The sequence below is a fragment of the Tetrao urogallus genome (assembly GCF_951394365.1).
Source record: "Tetrao urogallus genome assembly, chromosome: 1".
Taxonomy (NCBI): Eukaryota; Metazoa; Chordata; class Aves; order Galliformes; family Phasianidae; genus Tetrao; species Tetrao urogallus.
In genome coordinates, this window is record NC_136813.1 from 109,186,643 (window position 1) to 109,201,776 (window position 15,134).

Genomic DNA, 15,134 nt, shown 5'->3' on the forward strand with positions numbered 1-15,134 from the left:
CAGCCTACTGAAGCTATTCTATTCTTAATAAGTCAGATTCAACTTTTGCCATCCTATCCAAAAGCAGCTGTGCTGTGTGTCTTCTGCTCATCTTCCTGATCCAAGTGTCACCTATAGCAACAATGCAACCTTCTTTTAGTCTCAAGTGGATACAAAATTCTAAATAAAACAATTCTTTGATCCTTTAATCTTTTTTTCAAGCAGACTCCTGTGGAGGTTGACAGCACTTGCAGCTAATGCTGACAAAAAAAAAAAAAAAAAAAAAAAAAGTGAGAACAAAGAAAATAAAATTCTTAACTGGGTTGCTATGAAACCTCTACAATTTCATGATCTCCTTACCTTATCCGTTACTCTCGGTGAGAATTAGGGTGTTTCGGGTTTTGATGTTGGTTGTTTTTTTGTTTTGTTTTGTTTTGTTGTTGTTGTTTTTTGTTTTTGGAACAAGGAAAATTTAACCTTTATTTTGTGAACATTTTTTACTGTGGAAAACTGATGTTTCTCCAGTATATTGTAGTTTTACCTCTGTTTGTACAGCTGTGATTTGGATAAAATGTCTCTTTCTGATAAATCAAGGGCATTTTACAAAGATCTAAGTTTGACTTCAATTTTCTAACTACTACAATATTTTTTGCTACAAAAAAAAAAAAATGTTTGAAAAGAATTTAATGAGAAATCACACTGACAAAGCTGTAACTATTATTTTAGATAAAAAGCAGACCTTCAGATAATTTCTAAAATGTTAATTATTTAACTTAATTTCTGTTGCTGTGCTTCAGAGGGAGGAGAGATGATTGCTAAAGACCAAAACTGAATTAAGACATTAAGTATTTATAGCATTAGTTCTCTAGTGCATTCAGAGCGAGTCAAATTTTAACACAACCAATAACGTTCTTCTTGCTCTCCAACTACTGACTAATCTGCATATGGATTAGCATGCAGACCTGCAGCACCAGTTGGTCAGCACTCCTGCTGATCTCAGTTAAATAAGTTAAGAATGTGCATTATTTTATTATTTCTTGCAAGAGAATTGCAGGGCTAGAAAATACCCTGAGAGGCCAACTTCATGTATCCATTTACCATTGTAAGGATCAAGGAAACCACTCCTTCCCAACTTGCTTTTAAAATGTTTCCAGCTACTTCTCACTAAAAAATGCTAAAACCTCAGCCAACCAAATGTAGAAGTCATCCAACCAAAAGATTTGCATCATAGAATAATTGAATGGCTTGGGTTAGAAAGGACCCAATCATCAAGTTCCAACCACCAACCATACAGACATCCAATTATTTCATCAAAATGGCACTTGTCTGTATATGCCTATAAAATGAAATATCCACATAGTTATGATGAAATATCCACATAGAAAAAAAAAGAAGGTAAAATTCAAGCCTCAGGAGTAGGTGATTTATAACCCAGAAATCAACACGTTCATAAGAAAGATAGTAAAGGTATGCATTTGGTTTTTCCCCCCCCCTTGCTCTTTAACATGGAATTGCAGCTTTTTTGGCCATTACAGCACTTCGTGTTTTTCAAAAAAAAAAAAAAAAAAAAAAAAAAAAGTGCTTTTTAGTTCAGAAATAAATATATTTGTCTGTTAAAAGACATTTTCATGATTCCATAGACACAAACTGCACAAAAAATGTCTTCCTTCACTCCAGGTTTCACCAATGTAACTAAAGTACTCTTTTGTTTTCTTCAACTTTCATTCTCCATTTTATCTGCTGAACATTTTTGAAAATCTTTTGATGTTTACATGATTTACTATGTTTGTTTATGACACTCAGTGTAGTGTTTGGACTCACTGAAATGCCCAAATCAAGGGAAAAAAAATACTTTCAAAGTCATGCAAATAATTTAACTTAGTTTCTGCTCCTATACCGAAGGTTATCTTCCAAACAAGGTTTCGTATATTTTATTGATCAAGTGGACAGTTCTTTCCGTTGATTTGGAGATGGAGGAAAGCTCTGTGTACAGGACTTCCACATATACCCAAAAAGTTCACACGGCAACTATTTCAAGCATCCATTGTAGAACAGATTTGAAGGATGAGTACAGACAAAGAGACAGAGATTTGAGGACCTATCAAACATGGTTAATTAATCATTCAGAGACTATGCATCATTTAGATTTCTAAAACAACCAACTCAGTGGAAAAACAGCTCAATATACTTGGGTTCCAATCTACCAAACTGTTACAATGCTGAAGTAGACAGGGTATGAATTTCTTTGCAACTGGATTTGTTTATATATCCAGCACCAAGTCATATCTGCAGATCTTACTGTTCTGTGCTGCATGTCATTGAAGAGTACAAAGAGGAACAGTTGCAACAAGCATCCCTCGATTTAATTGTTATTATTCTGCAAAGCCCTTGCCCCTGATTTCACAAATGTTGCCATGTCAGAAAGCCCACACAAAATTTCAAAGCAAAGATGTTTGCAATTTAAATGAAAGCCATTCTGTATTCAGCTTAGAAATACTGTGGAACAGCAGTGACTAACCTAAATTCCTTCTTTTATTACCTGACACTCAATTTGTTTGTTCTCTCATCTTTTCATTTCTAAATGATCTTCAATGATTTTCCATTTTGAGCAGCATTCACTACTGGTACAGTCCTTCATTTTTTATTTAAATTCACTTGTGAGCTAATTTTGACTTTTGAGCTTAATTTTTTTTCAAATATTCATCCTATATGTTATTATAATCTGATGCTTGTTCTTCATTTTCCATTTATGGAGTGGCAATGCTACAAAATAATACAGTAATATGTATGTATCTTGACTTGTGCATAATGAAACTAGCAGAATAAATGTTCTATTTACAAGTGTTTTCATATAGATCTATTAACAGACTAAACGCTCTCTAGCAACATACATTAGGTCTCTGCAAGTAATAGAATAGAAAAATGATTGCTTTTACTTAAAAATGTTTTGAAGTAATCATGATGTTGTTCAATAAATATTACTTCTTATAATAATTTCATGACAAAATAGCTCCTTTTGGTTCATGTCTGTCTCACTGTTTACCTTAGTTCTGCATCTGTGCTGGAATTGTGTGTTAGCTGTACCTCCATCAGAGCTTCCAGAACTGCTTTCCTTCCAGACATATATCAGACTATTAGCACTTAAAAGTAATGTGACAAACAAATCCAGAAGAATAATTCTCTGCACCCAGCCCTTCAGTTGAACTTTCTCGTTCAGTTCCTACATCCCACTGTAACAGATTATCCAGACCATGCAACCTCTGTCATCACCTTCTTTGCATCTTTGGCTCTTCTGATGCAGATAAAACAGGACTTGGAACTTTACAGTATCTGTTTTGAAAACAAGGATACCAAATGGTGTAATTCCTGGGTTTTGTTTTTTTATTTGTTTGTTTTCTTCCTAAAGGATAATAAAACTCCTAAAGGATAAGAAAAAAAATGGGCGCCTGAGATGCAAGTAACTTTTTAGGAACAGGTTTCATCTTTAATATTTCCATCCGCTTGTGAACAATCTTTAGTGTCAAGACTTTGAAAAACAGAGTTTCTTTTCTTATGAATGCTTCAGACTTCAGATCGCAATACCATGCTATTTCTGACATCATGCAAAAGCTGCAAAGGTGAAAATACATGTACAGAGATACACACACATACATAACACATACACACACACACTGATTAGTATTTTCTAATCAAAACAAAGCTCATGACAGTTATAAACCTGCAAAATGGATTGGATGTTCCCAAAATTATAGCATTTGAAGGTACACAGCACAGGAATACAAGCATAATAATGACAACACATACAAGGAAATAATAAAACTAAGAACGCTAGAAATCACTTCATCTGTGAATGTAAAAAATGCATCTGATTTTTCTTTTCTCAACAGAATGGGAGAAAAAATTTGTTTTAAGTAGGCAAACTAATCTCTCTACTAACTATACAGAATACAAACAGCAGTGGTGGACTATGAAGGAAGTATGATGCATGAAATGTACAGGTGTACTTAGGCATAGATTTGCTTTCAGTACCAATTATTTGGCCCCAGAAATGATTCATGCACATTTTCTAGTCATACGTTTAGACTCTATTCTTGAGATATAAAACAGAAATCCTGGAATGTCTCTATACTATATGAGCTTTGTAATTAATATTGGGTCAAAGCTCAGAGCGCCAACTAAACCCAACAGGAACTGTAATTGATGAAGAACAAATCATAGACAAAATCCAAATGCCAAGATATTTGGTGAATCAATCAGTTGCGTAAGGTATCCAAAGAAAGTGAGACTGGGAACAAACTTGGGAAGGGCCTTTTTTTCTTAATAAAGAAAAATAAATCAAATTTTTGGTTTTATTCTAAACTTTCTGGTTGTTGTTTTTTTTTCCTAGTCCCTCAACAACAACTTCTTTCACTTAAACTAATAATAATGCTTTTGGCTTTTTAAAAAAAGAGATAGATGTTAATTTTCCACAAAAGTAATCCATGCCAAAATTACTAGAATTTAATCTGGAAGATGGTCGTTTCAGAAAGCTATCAAATTTGGACCAGCATGCTACATAGGTAATGGAAATTCAAGACCATTAAATATTAATGTAGAAGTAATACAGAGCTTTCTTCTGAACTGAAGTGAAATAACCATTCTAAGCCCTGCTGAACACCGAGAGGCTGAAAATCTAGATCTGGTTCCTAAATACACAGCTCAGGTTATCTTTTGTTAATCGTATTACTATTAATGAGAATTAAACATGTATGTTGGATAGATAATATTAAAGCCATGCAATGCCTTTCAACCTATAAAATCAGTGTAATGCATACTGAGAGATCCACAATAGCCTTGGTACATCCACAGCTTCATCCCGTAGCCTTAGGTAGGCAAAACCCTAGTTGAGACTTTTTTATTACTATTACTTTGCCATTCTAAAGGCTAGGGAAAATGTAACCACAGTGCTATATATTAATAACAAAATCTGTATTTTAACAATACAAAACATTCATCATCATAATAATAATCTTTTAAATGCTGTACTTCAGCATGCAAGTCTACTTGCTGTTACGACAAATCCTTGAATGCACTGAGGATTTTTTATTATTATTCTGTTCTGAAAAGAAATTGACTGCTTATTTACAAAGTAAAAAGAGAAATAGTGATCAAATGAACAGTACAACTATATGAAATATTTCCAAGGGATTTATACAAAATAGCACAATACCTTCCAAGGAGATAACAGACTAGAAGTGAAACAGTCATTAAAGCACTTTAAAAAGCTATGTTGGAACAAGTCATAGATCCTGACAGTTTATATATATTTAAACTCTCCACTTAAGATAGTTAAAATCATGCAAGCAGTTTACCTGTTATTCTGTGCTAAACAACAGTACAACAGTTATTCTAGTTGTTTCCTATATCCATGAGTGAAATACTAATATTCCTCAAAAGGGCTACCTTTCCTTCATGCCATTCTATATTATTTTTACGGTAGTTATACTTAGTGATCAGTTCAATTTTATTTAAGTATTGTCAGAATATTTGGGTTTTTTCCTCCCACAGAAACGATCTGAATAAGCAATTTAGAACTTGCTGCATTTCACAGAAAACATTGCTAAAACCCTCCCACACATTTATATTGACATCCTAAGGCTTTTGAGAACATTAGTGTTATAGCTATAGTCATAGTTATTATACCATACAAAGAAAGTATTGAAACATTATGTACCAGATAGATAAGTCAATAAAATTATTCAAATTTCTGTTTCAAATGTTTGATTCACAGATGCCTCAATAAAATGTAAGAACATAAGTCAATTTAAAGCTTCAGATAAAAAAAATACAAATAAAACAAACCAATCAACAAACAAACAAAACACCAAAATCAACTGCATCTCTCAAGTCACACAAGAAAAACAGATTTCTGTGCTGCCCTTCCAACCTGCAGGAATTACTATGGTTTTCCTTGGGCTATGAATTGTGCAATGCTGGTACTGAGCTCAGATTTTAGAGGCATACAGGACTGAAGGAAGTGATCTATTGTCAAAGCTTTGGACTAGAATTAAAGAGTTTTGGAAAAATTCTTCTCTGATTTCACATGGTCTACTACATAACCAGAAAAATGTGTCAGACTGAGAAAAAAAAGTAAATTCAGAATAGAATTTGGAGACTACTGTAGTGATCTGAAAAGATCATTTTATTCCAAATCTGGAAATCCTTGACAAAGCAAGAACTCCTTTTCATTATTAAAACTTATAATTTGATGTTCTGTTGTGTATTTCATTAATCTCTAGTTAGAACTTAGATTCTTCGTGCAAATTTGGTGGGTTCAACACAAAAAACCAAGAATTTAAACCTACTGAAAACAGATTTCCTATTATAGTCACTGCATATCTGACTTGCATCATAAAGTGAAAATCATTTTGTATTTCTCACTTTGGTCGCAGAATATTATAATAAAGAGAAGAAAAAATCTATAATTAACTGTTAAAACTGATTACAAAACAAGTTTTAATCACATAACCAATAGCACATACCTATGGACTGACTACAACATGCAGAAGTAACTGCAACGAACGCAGTGACAACAGAATTTTGAGTCATTGGCTAGCTACACTGACTACATAGAAAAATGGTTTGATTTTGCTCTCTTGCACCTGTTCCACATTGTGTTCATCTTTCACTTTTAGTAGAGATATCGCAATTTGAAAAACAGTAAGAGACTAAAGCAAGTCCAGGGTCATCTTAGACAAACACAAGCAATGGTTATGTAGTCCTCTATATGGGCAGACAGGGACCGTCCCTAAAGCCTGGAATGAATAGGTTGTTTCTAGGTTTAAAGATATTCAGCACAAGCACATTCAACCTACTGATTTCTTTTTCACATCACTGATCATTATGAGGATTCCATCAGCTAGCAAATTTACAGAGACTATCAAATCATTTGATATAGGCCACTAAAGAGTCGTCAGATGGTAATGGCCTTCAGTTGCCTCTAACTATGGTCTGGATTCAAAAACACCAATACAGCGATGAGACACTTCTTATCCTATTGCATGCCCCTAGAGCCTTGCAGTCACATGGGCAGATAAAGATCTAAACGAGTATCATTCTCCTTAATTACTTTTTTTACGCTTTTGAAGAGAGCAATATAAATATAAATCTTCAGTAAATAATGCTTGATGTCACTGGCAAGCAGATTATAGTGCAGCCATCTGTTTGCAGTTTGAAAAGTTACCATTAAAACAAGACTTCACTGACAAAAAGCACCAACAGTTTATGCTATCAGATTGACTTCAATTTCCTGACTTTCAGGAATAGAAATTAAGCAGTAAAGTTATAGAATGCCACTGTAGAATTGTACAATCTGATCTAATCCTTAAAAGTTAAACAAATATGGAGTAAATAACACTGCTAATATCTTGGTCTAAACAAGTATAAAAACCCACAGGCTTCATAAATGCGTGAAATCAGAGAGCACTCGCACTGTTCCAAGGATTACATTTAAACAGAACCAGAGAAGCTATTTTATTTTACTATGAAATAAAAAAAAGATTTGCTTATGAATATTTCTTTTACCGTGTTTCGAGTCCCTCTTATAGCCATTTTGGACTTATTACACGGTTTGAAGTAATTTTTAAGCCAGCCTCTAAAACAAGCCTGAGGGATATTGCTCAAGACCAAGCTAAAAGAAAGCAAAACATCACGCACTGATCAAAAACATTCTTTGATCAAAAGAACACAAGTAGGTTGAACAGTTTCTTTTGCTGCTGCTCTAGGACGGTGCTAAAATTTCCTTTCACAGTGCACACAGCAATTAGAATAACTATGTCAATTTGGACTGTATCAGTTCATCAACTTAACTAAAGACTTGATTTCAAATCCCCACTATCTTCACTCATGAGTATTAATATTTTTAAAGAAAATAATGAAAGGTGGTGCAATTATCATATCCAGCCAGCTTTGTTACTGCAGACAATGTCATTTCCAATCAGCAAACCCATGTCATTATACTGCAGAGGGAGACAGATAAGAAGTCTCGCTTATCAAAATTCTCTTCCATCAATGCAACGATTGTGGGAATAGGCAGACTGACACCACAAGCTGGATAACATTGTCTCCCTCAAGAAATTTATTGTTTTCCTCCTGGAAGCAAAGCAAATGGGTTTGACACACATTGGTAACCTCAAAGGTGTATAGCCTTCCTCCCCTCACATTAATGATGTGGGTCTGGTCTGGGTACCTTTAGTTAAAATCTAAGTTGAGAAAAAAAAATAACACCTCTTTTCCCAGTTTGATGATAATTTCCCTCTCTATTTTCATTATCCATTCCCTACATAGTTCTTCCCCAACCAACTCCCTCTGAGATTTTTCAGTGAGTTCAAACTTGTCAAACCAGTGTTAAAATGATAACTTTTTAAAATAACAAATAATGTGAAATTTTGCAATATTTTAGTAAGTTCTAGTTGGCTGACATAGTGGGCACTTACCCAAATCCCCAGAAGCTGTTGAGTCAGCTGTACTCCATCTATCCTGTGCTCCTGCATGTGATCAAGTGTTCAACTTCTCTGTCCTGCAGAACTTTTCAGAAAGCATTCTGAGCCTGCTGGTGGGGGAAAAGAGACACTCATTATGAAAATTCTTTTAAAAATAGGTCTGGATTTTAGATGGGAAAATTTGACAGGTCTCAGAATACCTTACAAGTCTGTTCATCACCATGCTGAAATCTGAGCAGGATCTTTATGGTGCCTTTTTTCAATCCTCTGCCTCTTTTTTCTTGCAGCCTTTTGATCTACTTCTCTCCACTTGTACGAAGATCTCCAGAGGTCCAAGTGGGGCAAACAATCGATGTGAAGAAATTATTCTGTCATCAGCTTGTTGAGGGAAAAGCTTGTCTGCTTAAAAAGAGGGGTGGGAGGAAGGAGACAGATGGAAGCACTGAGATAGGATCAGTAACTAAGCTGTATGGTTATCAATGGCCCGTTGTGTGTTGTGAGAAGTGTCTATTTTTTCAGTTCTGGGCTAAATTCATAGTACCCACAAAACAAAAGCAAAAAGAGCGACATTTCACGCTGTGATGAAAATGTGATATGGGGGTGTCACTGTGAATACAGGTGACAACAGAATGATAATTACCAACAGGACATCAATGCACACAAAGCCAACTGCATACAAAGGCAAGATGAAGCTGCTAGAAACTAAACCTGCTTCATAACATCCACTCCCTGATCCTCAGGCCTTAGAGGGGGCAGAGGGAGATGTTTCACTCCCTTTTGTTGCATTAGGTTTTTTCTCTCTCCTGCCTCTTTTCACTTTCTCCCTTTAGCTTTTTGTGATAGCCATCTATGCCTGTAAACTTTCATTATGCCTTGGGGCAGGTAAAACTGTAGTCCGTAGGCTTTGGCATCCCAGAGAAAGCTTTGAGGTGCCTGGATTTTTTTGGGCATAGCATGAACAGTGAAGCCTGGCCTTTGCCATGTCTTCACTTACACTAGCTGCTCATAGACATCAGTGCTGCTAAGTACATCCACAGCGACCCTGGCCAGTCTGGATGAGTAGTAACCTGCCCAATACGCTGACCTCCCCACCTCATAAGCTTGCTCTATCAGGTGAATGAAAAAGGAAAGCAGCAAAGCAGGTTTCAACTATAAGCTCCCTCACATATAAGCCATGTATTCTGTACCCATGGGAATGGTGGATCATCCCTGGCTGTTCCAGATCCAGGAAGGAGAGCCCAGTGCTGCTTCCCCATGCAGGCATAGAGAGCTTTTGCTGCTTCTAGCAGTTTTGCTCCAGAAAGAATCATTTAAAACATACTCTGAAGTCATCAGACATCAAAAGGCTTTTTATACTTGTAAGTTTCTAGTCCTACTTTCAGACGCATATCCTATAACATTAATGGTTTGACTGGGTGGAGGTTCAAGAAACTAAATCCAATCCTTCAATATAAATAGTACAATACAACAAGGACTAGGGTTGCCTTAGACTAATAAAAAGATAAACAAAGGGAAATGAAGCAATGGCAAGACCTTTACTTCATATTAAGTGTTTAGGCAGGTTTGATACCTCAAATCACAAGAACACATTGAAATATCTCAATATAATATCAATTTCACAAACAAGAGTGTTAAAGCGTGGTCTTACTCTTGAGTAGGTTTCCAAATCAGGAATCTCAGTTAAAGACACCTATAAAATCAAAAGTGCCCTGCCTTATGGCCTTTAGATGAGTTTATTAAAAAACATCAAATCATGTTAAGACATTGTAGGCAATTTCTTTCCATTTCCAGTGGCAGAAAGTACAACTTCTGGGTAATCTGGTCCAGAGCCTCACCACCCTTATCTTCCTTATATCCAATCTAACTGAAAGCACTTCTAGTTTGAATGCACAAGGCAGCAGGATAGGTCCTTGCAACTTAAGCTCACACCAAAAAAATCAGCCATTTCAGCAGCTATGCACACTGAGGAATCATGGCTACACACTTTCGGGAGACTTAATTCTGCCCATCAGCTGCAGGAGCAGCTTGGCTGGAGCAAACACGTCCACCTCCAAGCAGAAATAGGTTGAAAGTTATCTGGGCAACAGAGCTCAGGAGAGCCTGCAAGACCAGCCTTCATCCTGGCAGGTCAAAAGTCTTCTAAGGTCTGTCAGCTAGGCAGTCCATCATTTTGCACCTCCACTAAAGTTATTGCTGACTGAGAAGCATATGGTGAGATGAAAGTACAGTTATCTGCCTTATCCCATCCCCAGACAGTTCACACAGTTTAGGATTGCAGTAGCTTTACCCTCAATCCATTAGAACAGGTAAGAACGAACACGGCTACAATGTGTTCAGACAGTAATTAGTTGACACATATTTAAAGGAAGCAGTGAACAAATCTGCGCTTTCTAGAAATAGCACTTCACTGCTATCACACAATACGATAAGCAATCTGAAGGATATGCTACATATACCCATAAAATCCCAAGTTGTTTCAAGTTTTCTATAAATAATGGCACTTAGTAATTCCACTGCTACATAATGTTATCTTCTCTTTCAAAATAAAAAGAAATCCTTGTATTCATTAACATGTAACAAAATAAAACAAGCCTAAGTAATTCACCATTAGGGATGTGAAGGGATGTGCCCCAGACCATTTAATTCTCTGAACTTACACAGTTTATTTGTAGAAAAATGATTTTTGCTCTGTAAAATATTTAACAATTTTACAAGTTTTTTTCAGCATGACTTCAAAGTCACTCTGATCAGAACAGATATAAGACAACAGTACAAATATATCAACTGAAAAACAAAGAATAACTTTCCAAATATATTATTTTAAAAATTCAAAATCTGCCTCCTTTCCATAAAATGCCTTTGCCTGTCTTACTATCCATTTTGAGTATTATTTTTTTCTTAGATTATAACAACTGTTTTTTCTAAGCAATGATTTTAGAGAACGTCAGGACACAATCTGATTGCAGTTTTAGTGACTCATCAAAAGGATTTGAAGGACTAAATAATCTCAGGAGCTCTCTCTTTTCATGTAGACAAATGCAACAAATAAGTAATGCCATTTCTCCCACCCTCTCCTTCAGGACGCAGAAAGTTCCCACTCACCCAGAATTTGTTGCTGACACCTAAATACACACAGGGAGACAGAATGGATACAAATGAATGCAAAAAAATAGCTCAGGAGAAAAAAAAATCAAATCAAAAGGGGAAATCCAAAGATTCTTAACCAGTTCATATGCAAGCTAAACTGTGCTGCTGTTTGCCCACGATATAAATACTAAGTCTGCTAGACTTACATTTCTCTTAAAAAAGTAAATAAGAATATTATTTCTAATCAGCCAAAGGAAGAATCTTCCCCTCCGCTACTTATATCACAATTATCCCCTTCTGTAGAGCTTTGGAGATATCCTAGATTTTCTTTTGACAGATTTACATCAATATCAACTTCAACGTTAATAAGAAATTCCACAAAGCCCAACTAGATTGCTAATTTGTTAAACAGGAGGAGAAACAAAAGATAAAAAAAATAAAATAAAAAAAAATAAAAAAATTGGCTTATATTTGGGATATGTATTGGCATACATTGACCTACATTTGCAGGTGTTTTGATGGAACTCTTCTCAGCAAATAACCATTATGTATTATATCCCCTCTTATCTGCCTCTTTTCTAAACATATCTACAATGGTACTTCCTGCTCTCCTTATGACTAAATTGCAGAGCCCTACAAGCATCTCCTGCCTCTTCTCGAACTGCTTTTGCTCTCATATTTATTTGCTTTTTAAGAACTTCACGCTTTCACTTTTCTAACCACTCCTCAGAATTACGTCCATATTAAGCCCTTCGCATAAAAGATTTGCACTGCTACACCTTTTCTATCGATATGGCAAGAGAAAGGGCCTCAAGTTGTGCCAGGGGAAGTTCATGTTGGATACGAGAAAAAGTCTCTTCTCAGAAAGAATATGAGGTATTGGAACAGGCCACCCAGGGAGGTGGTGGAGTCACTGTCCATTAGAGTTCAAAAACTGTGTAGACATGGCACTGAGGGACATGGTTAATAGGTATGGCGGGGATAGGTTGATGGTTGGACTATATAATTTTAGAGGTCTTTCCAACCTTAGTTATTCTATGATCCTTTCCTAAAATATCAGGTGTGTTTCAGAATCCAGTTAACGTAGAGTAGCATCCCATGTTGTTCTTACAGTATGCAGTCAATACCTGCTGTCGCTGCAAGGAAGGAGGCTTGAAAAGAACCAGTACTGCACGAGTTATTCTTCCCTAGCAGTAGTCAAATCACTCACTCAAACACATAGCTTAAAAACTGTCGTCACTATTTATATTATGGGCATCTAGAGAGTGTGTACCAGTTTTAAATAACTGAAGAGTATTCTGCCTCAGAATCAAGCAGTTCCTATCCTGCCAAAGCAATGGTAACTTAAATCTCTCTAATGTAAACTGTTAGAAAAACAGGGAGCACACATGAGAAAAATGATACTGAAATTATGTTTGTAATGAAACATCACATAGAACCCAAATCCAGTCTATGCAGATCTTTACCAAAGGCAAAAAATGCAACCTGAACAGATTGTAAATAACTCTGGCACCAGTCTTATCTGCAGAAAGACCACAGAACTAGGAAACATAAATCCCTGTTAGTCATAGCAGTGCATAACAACATACATCAAAGGACTGACGTGTTTCAATAACAGCAGAGGTAAATTTACAAAAGAAATGGCTGTGGTAACATATTGTTGAATTGGGACTAAAGAAAAAACAACACACAACCACCCATGAGACTACATTCAGCTTCTCCAGCTTTATTGAAAAGAATCTGATTTGCAGCAACAAATATTTCTCACAGCACTGTATAAAAAGCATTAAAAACAGTCAGCTTCTTGCATTAAAATATTTTCTTTCACAGCTTGCCTGATTTTTTGGTTTCTTTGTTTTAGATCCATAGGATTCTACACGTGAGCTTCAGTTTATCGTGGATGCTCAGGAAAATAATTTTCATGTTGACCATATCAGATTTAAAAATAAACCTGGAATCACACTTTGCTTTGGATTTACATTGATTATTTTGCTTTTTCCTCAAATCGAACAAAAGTAAAAATCATTCTATTTCCACTTTAGTCACAAAAATTTATACAAGGAGTGCTCCAAAAGCAATGTTTCCTATTTTATTATATTGGCCCACAACACCAGAGGTGAATGTTGGCAGCATGGCAGTGGTAGAATCTTCCCACCAATATTCCCTTACTTGTGTGACAGATGGCAGCAGAGGGGCAGTCTGACAGAACAGTGTCTGACATGGGAGTGCACATGAAGCAAAGGTGTGTCACTGAATTCCTCCGTGGAGAAGAAATGGCACCCAATGACATTAGTCAACATTTGCTGAATGCTGATGGAGACCAACCAGTAAATGTGAGCAAAGTGAGGCGGTGGGTGGTGTTTCAGCAGTGGCAAAAGTGAGTTGCCCCCGCAGGTGCAGATTTTGGTGAGCTAGGCATGCAAACTCTAGTGCATTGCTGATGAAAATGCAGAGCTAATGGTGATGACTGTGCTGAAAAATATTATTTTGTAGCTGAGAACTTGCTCTACCAAATACTGTTGTTGTGGTCTTTGTGTATTTTGCAGTTTCCATGGAAATAAATATTACTATTTATTTTATTATTACTATTTATTATATAAATATTCCATGGAAATTAATGTTACTATAAGTATTACTATTACTTTCAGAGTGACCAATGTTCTATCCAAACAATTTGCAAAGCTTAAAACCATAGTAGTTTCAACAGCATTTCTAAGTATACACACACTTTCTTACTCTTGTATTAACTCTGAACATCATACTCTCCTAACTCTGACTGCAAGACACTCACTTTTGAACCCATTACCAAATTTTAGCTAAATGTACAGCCAATATTCCTTTCCTTTAACAAGATTTTATCTAATATTTCTCATTACTTTAAACATTTATCCTCCAGAGAGGCTTGCAGATTTTCAAATGAAAAAGGCTATTTTCAGTCTGAAAGCAACATCAATCCGGCTGTCTTGCTTTACAGCAGAGCCCTTCCTTGTTTCTCTGCCATTAGTTTCTTAAACTAAATGCAGATGTCACCAGCCTTTCTTTAGAAAAAGGAAGTAAGTGTCCCATTAAGTACTTAGAGGAGTGGACAGATTCTCCCATTCAGCTCGTTCGCTACACACTTGCTGCTGCTGAACAGCAAATCTTGTATTTCTGAGAAAGGGCCATCACAGAGAGGTTATTTTCCCCTCTAAGTGGTTTCCTTCTTTCACTTCTTCTCAAGTTTAGTGCTAAGTTGCTGAAAGATTACCTCATTCATATGATTGGGAGACTGTCAGGCTCCAGAGCATCGGGTGAGTGAGGCAATAATTATTTGTTTGAAAAACACAGGTAGTTTTGCCTGCATTGCAAAGAAACATGCCTGAGTTTTTCATTATTCCAAGGACAAATCCTGAAGCTTATTTCCTTTTCAGAAGCATAGTCCATGCTCACAGTGGTGGAAAATTACAGAGATAGTCCCAATCACTGCCCATGTTCAATGTGTCTGAATGGAGCTAAAGGGAATGGGGCTGCCTGCCCAAGTGTATGCTGCTGCTGACTGCATGCACACATACATGCTTGGGCTTCTCAAAGGAGGAAAGCGATCTCAGC